Below are 10,283 nucleotides of genomic sequence, written 5' to 3'. Positions count from 1 at the left end.
GGTGTACATTATAATTTGACATCTATATATTCTATTGTGTGATTACCATCCAGAGACCAGTTTTCTTCAGCTACCATATATTTGATCCCCTTTACCTTGTCTACCTCTTCTCACCTCCCCGACTCCCTACCCTCTAGTAACCACTAGTCCATTGTTCATGTCCCTGAGTCTCTTTGTCCTGTTCATTTGTTGCTTTTAGATTTATATCCCACATATAAGTGATATCATGTAATTTTCAACTTTTTCAGTCTGGCTTATTTTGCTTAGCATGATTATCTCGAGGTCCATCCATACTGTAGCAAATGGCAGTATTTCATCTCTTCTTATAGCTGAGCAATACGATACTGTATATATGGACCACAGCTTCTTTAGCCAATCACTTATTGTAAGACACTTCAGTTGCTTCCATGTCCTGGGCACTGTGAATAGTGCTGCTATGAACATCAGTGTGAAAATATCTTTTCAGATATGTGTTTGCAAGTCTTTGGAATAAATACCCAGTAGAGGGATTGCTGGGTCATATGGTAGATCAATTCTTACTTTTTTGAGGAACCTCCATACTGTTTTCCATAGTGGCTGTACCAATTTGCAGTCCCACTAGCAGTGTATGAGGGTTCTTTTTTCTCTGCATCCTCTCCAACATTTGTTATTACTTGTCTGTTGATTATAGCTATTCTAACAGGTGTGAGATGGTATCTCATTGTGGTTTTGATTTGCATTTCTCTAATAGCTAGCAATATTGAGCATCTTTTCATATATTCGTTGGCCATTTGAATGTTCTCTAAGGAGAAGTGTCTGTTCAGGTCCTCTGCCCATTTTTTGATTGGATTGTTTATTTTTTTGTTGTTATTGCGTCATGTGAGTTCTTTGTATATTTTAGATATTAGGCCCTTATCGGAGGTGTTGCTTGAAAATATATTTTCCCATTTGGATGGTTGTCTCTTTACCTTGTTGACGCTTTCTTTTGCTGAGCAGAAGCTTTTTAGTTTGATGTAGTCTCATTCATTTATTTTATCTTTTCCTTCCCTTGCCTTTGAGTTCAAATTCATAAAATCCTCTTTAAGTCCAAGGTCCTTGAGTTTAGTTCTTAAGTTTTCTTCTATGCATTTTGATTCTGGTCTTATATTCAGGTCCTTAATCCATTTTGAGTTAAAAATTTTGTCAACCTGCAATCTTGAACCAAGATTGACTTTTTACTTCTAAAAATTTATCCAAAGATGCTGATCACAGTGGCCACAGATATTTACTTATAAAGATATTAATTGAAAAATTATATTTGTATTTACGAAACAAGAGTCAATCTAAATGTTTACTAGTAGGATGTGATAAAATAAATTTATCTGTATTCATGTGGTAAATACTATTGGTCATTCAAGTGGTATTTTATGAAATAACTAATACCATAGGAAGATGTTGACAATATAATGTTAAATGCAAAATATTTCGTATTGTATATGTTCAATGGAAAATAATGGACTAGAATGAAGTATACCAAAATGTTAATAGTGATTATATGTGAATAAGGGAATTATGGTTCGTTGCTATTTCTTTTTTTCTGCATTGCTGTATTTTTAAAATACAGATCTTATATAATTGCAAAAATCTTTTGAGCATGTTTAATTCCCTGGCCCTGGTTTGGATATTGGAAATAAAGTTGTAGTGAGTAAAAGTTCTCAGTTTATATAACTTTGGTGAATAGTTAATGTCATTTTTGTCTCTATGTCTGAACTTAAATTCTGATTTCTGGACCTGGTAGCTGGATTGTAGGAACAATCTCAACAATTTAAGTTTTCCTCAGTCATCTCGGAGTCCCAATGTCTCTCCTTAATTATTTAAGTTCTTTTTAAATTTTTGTTGAATCATCTGTTTCTCTGTCATCATCCATGTTGCTATCTCTCCATTCCTGTCTGAACCCTGGCCTTGGTCCATAAAGATCACTGTTATGTCCTTCTCATCCTTGTCACAAGGACTCATTAGTCTAGTTACTTTCTTGTTCTTCCTGAAACCCTGGAGAGCATGTGGCCCTTCCCATGTCTTGCAGAACAATGGGGAACTCTGAGGCTGTTGGAAATGTATGTTTCTAGACTCAGAATGTAGTCATCTCTATTTCCTGCTCCCATTTCTTGCTGGGGTTATAGGACATGGAAAGACAGACATCCCATAAGGGGACACAAAACATTTCTACTCTTCTATTCTCCAAACTCTTCTGAGTTTTCATATGCCTAAATCATCAAATTTCATCTAGTGGAAAGTATTGCTCAGAGCCATTTTTCGGGAACCCATTCTTATCTCACTGCCTTGTTTCACTTCTGACTTGCTTCCCCAGATTGTGGAATTTTTAGTTTGGGGTGGGAAAACTGGCTCACATTCCAGATATATTGTTTGTGGCATAAACTTGAAGTTTCAACTTTTTCAGGATCGAGGCTTTGGAAGCGTAACACCCCAGATTTCTGTAAATCAAATTTAAGTTTTTAAAATTCAAAAGCCATAATTTGAATCTTTTACTGTTCCCCAAGGCTGTGAAAGGCACTACATGAATTGAGAAGGAGAATTCAAAAGAAATACAAAACTATAGAAAAATTAGTTTAATATCTTGAGATGTTATCCCGTCTCACAGAAATAAAAAACTACCGTTTTATTTTAAGTCAGTCCTCATTAATGATATCAGAATTCTTTTCCTGGAATGTGAATATGGCTATTACTTTCCTTAAAAACATAAACAGATCTCCATTGCCTATAGATTAAATTTTCCTGTAATTGGTCTTGGGTTATCTTTGTGGCCTTTTCCTCCACTAGTCCTTAACACTGCTGCAATAAAAGATTCGCTTGTTATTCTCCAAATATACCATTTCATTCTATGCTGCTGTGCCTTTGCTCATTCTCTTTCCTCAGGGGTGAATTGTCCATCTACCTTCACAAGCTAGAGAAATAATATTCATACTTCAAAGCTCAGCACCAATGTCTGATCAATGTCTGCATGAAGCCCTCTTTGATCCCCTTCCCTCAGCATTGCTACAGTTTAAAAACAGGTAGTTTTACAGTACACAATAATGAAGAGTGTGGCATTCCTTAAACATGGGTTCCAGGCCCTCTTTTCTATATTCTACATTCTCTCTGGAGATAACCTATTCTTACTTTTGACCTCAATTATACTGTACACACTCCAAAATAATATTTCCAACTGAAACATTTCAGATGACCTACAGATCTACAAATCCAGCTGGCTTTCCTTCAAGTCCATTTGTCTGTTTCTCAAGCACCTTAATCTCACATGTTCAAAACTGAACTCATTAGGTACTCAAATATTTGTTGAATATAAGATTAAAATGGTACCCGAATTACCACTTCGGGGCTTCTTGCTGCTTTTCTAATGAGACTTTGGTTGTAATCACCATCTGATTGTATGTGATCAGGTTGCCTTTCTTACATTACTATCCTGCAAAATGTACCCTTTCGGAAATATAAACATTGCTTACTTCATTGTGTACTTCAGCAGCCACTGAGAATTCTTTTTCTCCTGACATCGTATAAATACTATAATTGCAAGCTTTGGAGTAAAAGCATTGCTGTGTTTACAATGCAGCTCTGCCATTTACTAGCTGGATGACCTTGAGGAAGTTATCCATCCCTCATGAGCATCAGGTTTCTCATCTGTAAAGTGTGGGAAATAATACCTAGATCACATGGAATATTTAAATTAATATGTATAGTAGTAACAAGCACAGGCCTAGTCCAGGGCAAGTACTCATCACATTTATTTTATTTTTTGTTTTTTTCTCTGTACTTAGAAAATACTTCACCTGTACTTCTGTTTTAGCATTCTATTCTTTTTTATATTTATCACAGTTATTCATATTTTATCTCTGACTAGGCTGTAAGTTTCTTGTGGGGAAGAAGCATGTTTTCATCTCAGAAAACTCACATAATAGTTCTAAAAGTACCTTTGAATGAATAAAAATTACAGACAGCAGATTTGGTTCTGTTTTATCCTTTGATATAGTTAAGCTTTTTCTAAGCTTCTGTTCAACTAGGTATCTTACTTGATCAAAATGTCTTTATTTATTTGGTGTTGCTTTAAGAAATTATAATGATAATATGTCATTCATGTACAAAAGCTGGGAATTCACACATTTTTTTTTAATCTTGTCATTGGAACTTAAAGAAATTCTGGTTATTTTAGAAGAAATCCAAGTGGTTAAAATTAATCCCTAAGGAATTTTCATAGATTATCAAGTTTTATGACCTGTTCCAATTTGCTTTTAGTTTAAAAATGTGTTCTGCTGTTCTCTTTGGTAAGACAGCCTACTGCATTATTGACTTAAAAGTCAATTAAGAATAGTTGTAAATCATACTATATCACTTCTCGTTCCTAAATTATTACCTATTCATTCTTAAATATGACAGTAACTGAACCTGAAAGTTGTCTTAACCATTACTAAAACAAAATTCTACTACGTTCCATTGACAAAAGAGTCTCCAAAATGAAGTAAAGTAATTGCATGGCTTTTTGGCGTCTTTTGTCCCCATGAACTGTAATGTAGGAAATAAATGGCAAAGCATACATAACTCCAGGCTCTTGTCCACATGACTTACTCCAGTGTTTTCCCAGAAAAGCTGATGGACTGCACAAGCAGGAGACACCCACTGAAATTTATTAACAAGCCAGAAAGCAGCTGTTCTATGATTTGCAAACAAAAGCAAATATTAAGCTGTCAGGTAGCCCTTTCCTTTTTTTTTTTTTTTTTTTTTGTGGTCCACTACAAAAGGGCTTTATTATAACCTTAGCTTAGGAAGTTTGCCTTCTTGTAGGTTGAAAGAGATACCCAAAGGACAGATGAAAATTTGTATTTAGTAGTGATTACCATTGCGGAGCTTCAGGGTGACCATGTTATTTTCTTCCTTTACAAAATGTTCCTGAAGGCCTTCTTTAACTTTGAAGCCACTCATTCAATGTCACCCAATATTGGCTGTGGAGCAAAAAGGAAACAGCAGTTTTTGGAGTACAAAATGAAGAAACAATTGTGCAGAATTCAATCTGGTTAGTTAGCACATTTGGAAGGAGACATTTGTGCTCACATTGCGTGTGAGGATTTCAGAGAAATGCTCTCTATTCTTTTTCTTATCAGAATCTTCAAGATCTGAGTTTGTGAACTTATATAATTATTCCAACTCTGAATTTTCTCCCTTCTCTGAATGCTTGTAACATACTCATTTTACTCTATATATAGCCTCATATAATTATTAAAATACTTCAGTATTCATATCTTATGATGGAATTATAAAGCCTCTGCTTGCCAGGATTGTATCTTAAACATCCTTATCATATCTATCATATTGTTTCTTATTAAAGGTGCATTTCTATTTCTTGCACATTGTATGTTACAGAAAATGTATGCTGATTGACTGAGCTACAGGTTTCATTTTGGTATTTTGAGCAACAGAGTGTATTATTCAAGTAAATCCATATTTGTTCTTGGTAGTAGATTTTCTAAATGACCATTCCTTCTTGTTTAAAGTAAATATTTTAAGATACTAAATGTTAGAAACATCATTTATACCCTGAAGAATAGTGTGAGGATTGTTCAAATCAATTTTAAGATGACTCTAAAAGCTCTCTCTTGCTTACATAATAGGTTTTCTTCCTTTTATATTTACTGTTCTCTCAACACCTCTCTCCTGTCTGTGCCACTCAAATCTGCTTTCAAGGTCATGCCTGCCACTGGTTGCACACCCTTCATTTTGGATTATTTCTTGCTTTTGTCCTACTCCTTTGCATTTTCCAATTTGACCTTGCCCTTAGTTTCTGAACTACCTCTATTCCAGAGGTATACTACATATACTACATAGTTACATACTGGCCTGGTCAACCTATTTCCACCTGATTCCCAAAACTCTTATCTCTAGAAGAGGCCCTTGGCACTGTTTGCCTTGGGGGAAAGGTAAAATAATAAAGCATGTAAAGCCAAAAATTGTTATATGAAAAATTTAAAGAATCTATGGACATTAAAATGCTTAAAAATCTATATTTGGAGCAAGAACTAAGAGGATGGGGACAAATGGCAATCAGAAAAATGAAATCAATCAATTCTCATTTTACACCTTCTGCACATTTCTCAACATTCTTAATCTCACTTCCATGTACAAAGTTCTTCCTCTGTACTACAGTTGACGTTGACTCCTTTCTGCTTTCTGAAGCCCCATATTATGAACTGAATTTACAATAATTAATTGTTCCTTGTAAATAAATACCACATGTAATTTAAAATCAACCAGCCTGCGAACTCTCAGCGGGGACAAGTTTCCAGGGTCAGAAAAATGACATCTTAGGGTATTGAAATCTGAAAATGTGACTTTAATCATTTCAGTAATTTTTGAAACTTTAGAGGCAGGAGATAGGTATATGTGGTGATTTAAGAGAGAGAAAAAGATGGATTCCTGACAATACAGAGCTATAATCTAGGCATATTTTCCTGGCAAGATTCTAGATTGTGAAATAAATGTCTTATGCACACCAAGAAAAGAAAATGATAATCACCAGGAACCAGATGGTTTCTTCTAGGAATAACTTCATTTGATTTTTTTGTCGTGTTGCTAGTTTGATAGATAGGAAACTGTCTCTTGTTTTCAGCTAACATTTGGCAGTCTTTAGCATGTTATTCATTTAGAATAGATAGGTATATATGGGCTGGGTGAGAATAAAGTTAAATAAGTTTTGTAATTGGTTGACTAATCCTAAACAAGTCACATTGATTATTCAATTAGTACCAGGTGGTTTATTCTATCGATTCCCCACGCTTTGTTCTTGGTTATGTTCTGATAAACAATTTTTATCAAAGATTTCCAAGAAGGCATCCTTATAAAGTATGCAGATGACATTAGGGAGAATACTTAATATTGCAGAGGGCACCCCAGAGCAGAAAGGATAAAAACATGGGTTTGGGAGTTGGAAAGATTGAAGGCTTGAATTAACTCTGACACTAGTTGTGTGACCTGAGGTGAATTACGTTTTGCTAACTCATGAAGACCAAATGATCACCCAGAAAATAATAAATAGGAGCTTCTGTTCTTTACTGGTATTCATACAACCATTATTAATTCCACAGGCCAGAAAGTGGGCTGAAACTAAAGATAACATTTAGCAGTTAAGATGAAAATCAATTGTGTAAATGGAGAACCTGAATTACTATATCTTACATGAATAGGACTTTGATGGTTTTAGTTGACTGTCAGTTCAGTATAAGTTGAACATATGATATGAATGACAAGTCAGCTAATGCAATCTAGGTTTTCAATAGAATGATAGTATTTTGATTAAGGGAAATAATAGTCCCTCTGTAGTGTTTAGACCACATTTGGGAGATTGTGTTCAAAGGGGACTTGATTTGCCCAGAGGAGGGTAACTACAATGGCTAAGAGTCCAGAATTCATATCACAGGAGGAATGGATTAATTAATAATAATCACTTAAATAATTAAAAATCATTCTGCTGGAAGAAATAAGACTTATGGGATAAGTATTGGTAGTAGATAATCAAGGGAATTTCCAGCCCCCCAAACTGCTTATCATGGGTAATTTGAAACACATACAAAAACAAGATTAGTATAATGATCTCCCAAATACCTATCACCCAGCTGCACAGTTATCAATTTATGGACAATCTTGTTTAATCTATTATCCTCCTGACTGGATTATTTTGAAGGAAATTCCAGATATCATGTCATTTCATATGTAAATATGTTGCTATGTATCTTTAAAAGACAAGAGTTTTAAAAAAACCCTATAACTGTGATACCATTAAGGCACCTAAAAATTTACAATAATTTCTTAACATCATTAAATAACAATCTATTACACAAATTTCTCTAGTTTTCTCACAAACTATTTTATAATTTTTTTGAATAAATCTAAATAAATCTATATAGGTCCATACATTGGTTAATATACCTTTTAATGGTTAATATACCATTGGTTAATATACCTTTTAATTCCATTTGTCCTTCTCTTTTTGGATCCATGTTACTTATTGATCATTTGTCCTATAGATTTTTCCAGAGTTTAGATTCTGTGGATGGAATTCTTATCATGCATGTTTCTTCCTCTGACTTTTGTATTTCCTATGAATTAGTAGTTGGAAGTTGGAGACTGGTCAGATTAGGTTTAATTTTTTAGAAAGAATGCTTCATAGGCTGTGTTAATTTCTTCCATAAGGAGACACTTCATTTCTGATTGTCACTATTTTTTAATATTAGCAGCCACTGATAAATATTAGCTTTTTTTTTCTGGTAGGGGTTGCAAAAATTATTATATTCTATGTTTTCTTCTTCACTTATTAGCTTGTATATGTATAAAAAGGGAAATTTCCCATCATTAACTTTTTGGTTGTAGGAAATTTTTCCAAGCAAACAGATGTTTGTTGCCTTCTAAAGATTATGCTGTATGTGTCCTGGAATCTGGGTAGGGACAGGGGTGATAATGGTGAGTTTAAACAAATTTCTCAAGCAAGTCTTCCTTCACCTTAAGAATCAATGGGTAATAATAGCTGTTTTCAAATAGTTAAGTGGTTTAGAGTGGAAACTCATTCTATTCAGGTCCAGAGAACAACACTAACTGAATGTGAGAGTTAAGACAAGGAGGTCAATCTACATTTAATATGAAGAAAATCCTGCTAACAATTAGGACAGTCTCCAAATGAAATCAATGGATTGCTTTATGGAGCAGATAGCTGCCTGTTACTGGCATGTTCAAGAAGGGGTTATATGATGACAGTCTTTTGGGAACATAGTAAAAGGGATTCTTTATTTGTTATTTATTTATTTTAATATAAAAATTATTGGGGTGACATTGATCAACAAAATCCAATCATTTTTAAGTGTACAATTCAACATTAAGTCGTATGTATATATTGCATTGTGTGTTCACCACCCAGAGTTAGATTTCCTTCTGTTGCAAAATATTTGACCCTTTTTACCCCATCAACTTCTGTCCTCCCCACTTCTCTCTGGTAACCACTAGTCTACTGTCCATGTCCATGAGTCTCTGTTTGTTTGACATGTTTGTTTGTTGCTTTTAGATTTATATCCCACACATGAGTGATATCATGTGTTTTTCAACTTTTTCTGTCTGACTTATTTTGCTTAGCATGATTATCTCAAGATCCATCCATGTTGTCGCAAATGGCAGTATTTCATCTCTTCTTATAGCTGGGTAATATTCCATTGTATATATATATATACTACATCTTTATTCAACCATCTATCGTAGGGTACTTAGGTTTCTTCCATGTCCTGACCACCGTGAAGAATGCTGCTGTGAACATCGGTGTGCAAACATCTTTTTGGATGAATGATTTCAGATTTTTTTGGCTAAATACCAAGTAGAGGGATTGCTGGATCGTATGGTAGATCAATTCTTAGTTTTTTGAGGAACCTCCATGCTGTTTTCAATAGTGGCTGTACCAATTTGCAGTCCCACAAGAAGTGTATGAGGGTTCTTTTTACCCCATATCCTCTCCAACACTTGTTATTACATATCCTGTTGATGATAGCCATTCTAACAGGTGTGAGGTGGTATCTCATTATAGTTTTGATTTGCATTTCTCTAATAGCTAATGATATTAAGCATCTTTTCATATATTTGTTTGCCATTTGCATGTCCTCCAGGGAGAAGTGTCTGTTCAGGTCCTCTTCCCATTTTTTGATTGGATCATATGTTTTTTTTGTTTTTATTGAGTTGTATGAGTTCTTTGCATATTATCAGAGGCGTAGCTCACAAATATATTTTCCCATTTGGATGATTGTCTCTTTACCTTGCTGACAGTTTATTTTGCTATGCAGTAGCTTTTTAATTTGATAGAGTCCAAATCATTTATTTTTGTATGTACTTTCCTTGACTTTGGGGTCAAATTCATAAAATCCTCTTTAAGTACAAGATCCATGAGTATAGTATCTATGTTTTCTTCTATATAATTTATTTTTTCAGTTCTTATATTCAGGTCCTTTATCCAATATGAGTTAATTTTAGTATATAGTGATAGACAACAGTCTAGTTTCATGCTTTTACATGTGGCTTTCCAGTTTTCCTCATTTATTGAAGATGCTTTCCTTTCTCCATTGTATGTTTTTGGCTCCTTTATCGAAAATTATTTGCCCGTATAAACAGGGGTTTACATCTGGACTCTCAATTCTGATGCATTTGTGTGTGTGTCTGTTTTTGTGACAATACCATGCCATTTCGATTATTGTTGCTTTATAATATAATTTGAAATTGGGCAGGGTAATATCTCC

At 34.3% G+C, this 10,283-nt stretch overlaps 1 pseudogene; it reads right to left on the bottom strand.

Annotated features, from left to right (window-relative positions):
• LOC105299412 overlaps nucleotides 1-3,524 on the bottom strand; it is a 4,672-nt pseudogene extending 1,148 nt beyond the window's left edge.
• Nucleotides 3,525-10,283: the final 6,759 nt, after the last annotated feature.

This window comes from Pteropus vampyrus, unplaced genomic scaffold (genome assembly GCF_000151845.1).
Source record: "Pteropus vampyrus isolate Shadow unplaced genomic scaffold, Pvam_2.0 Scaffold184, whole genome shotgun sequence".
NCBI classification, from domain to species: Eukaryota; Metazoa; Chordata; class Mammalia; order Chiroptera; family Pteropodidae; genus Pteropus; species Pteropus vampyrus.
This window is presented reverse-complemented; position numbering and strand designations above follow the sequence as displayed.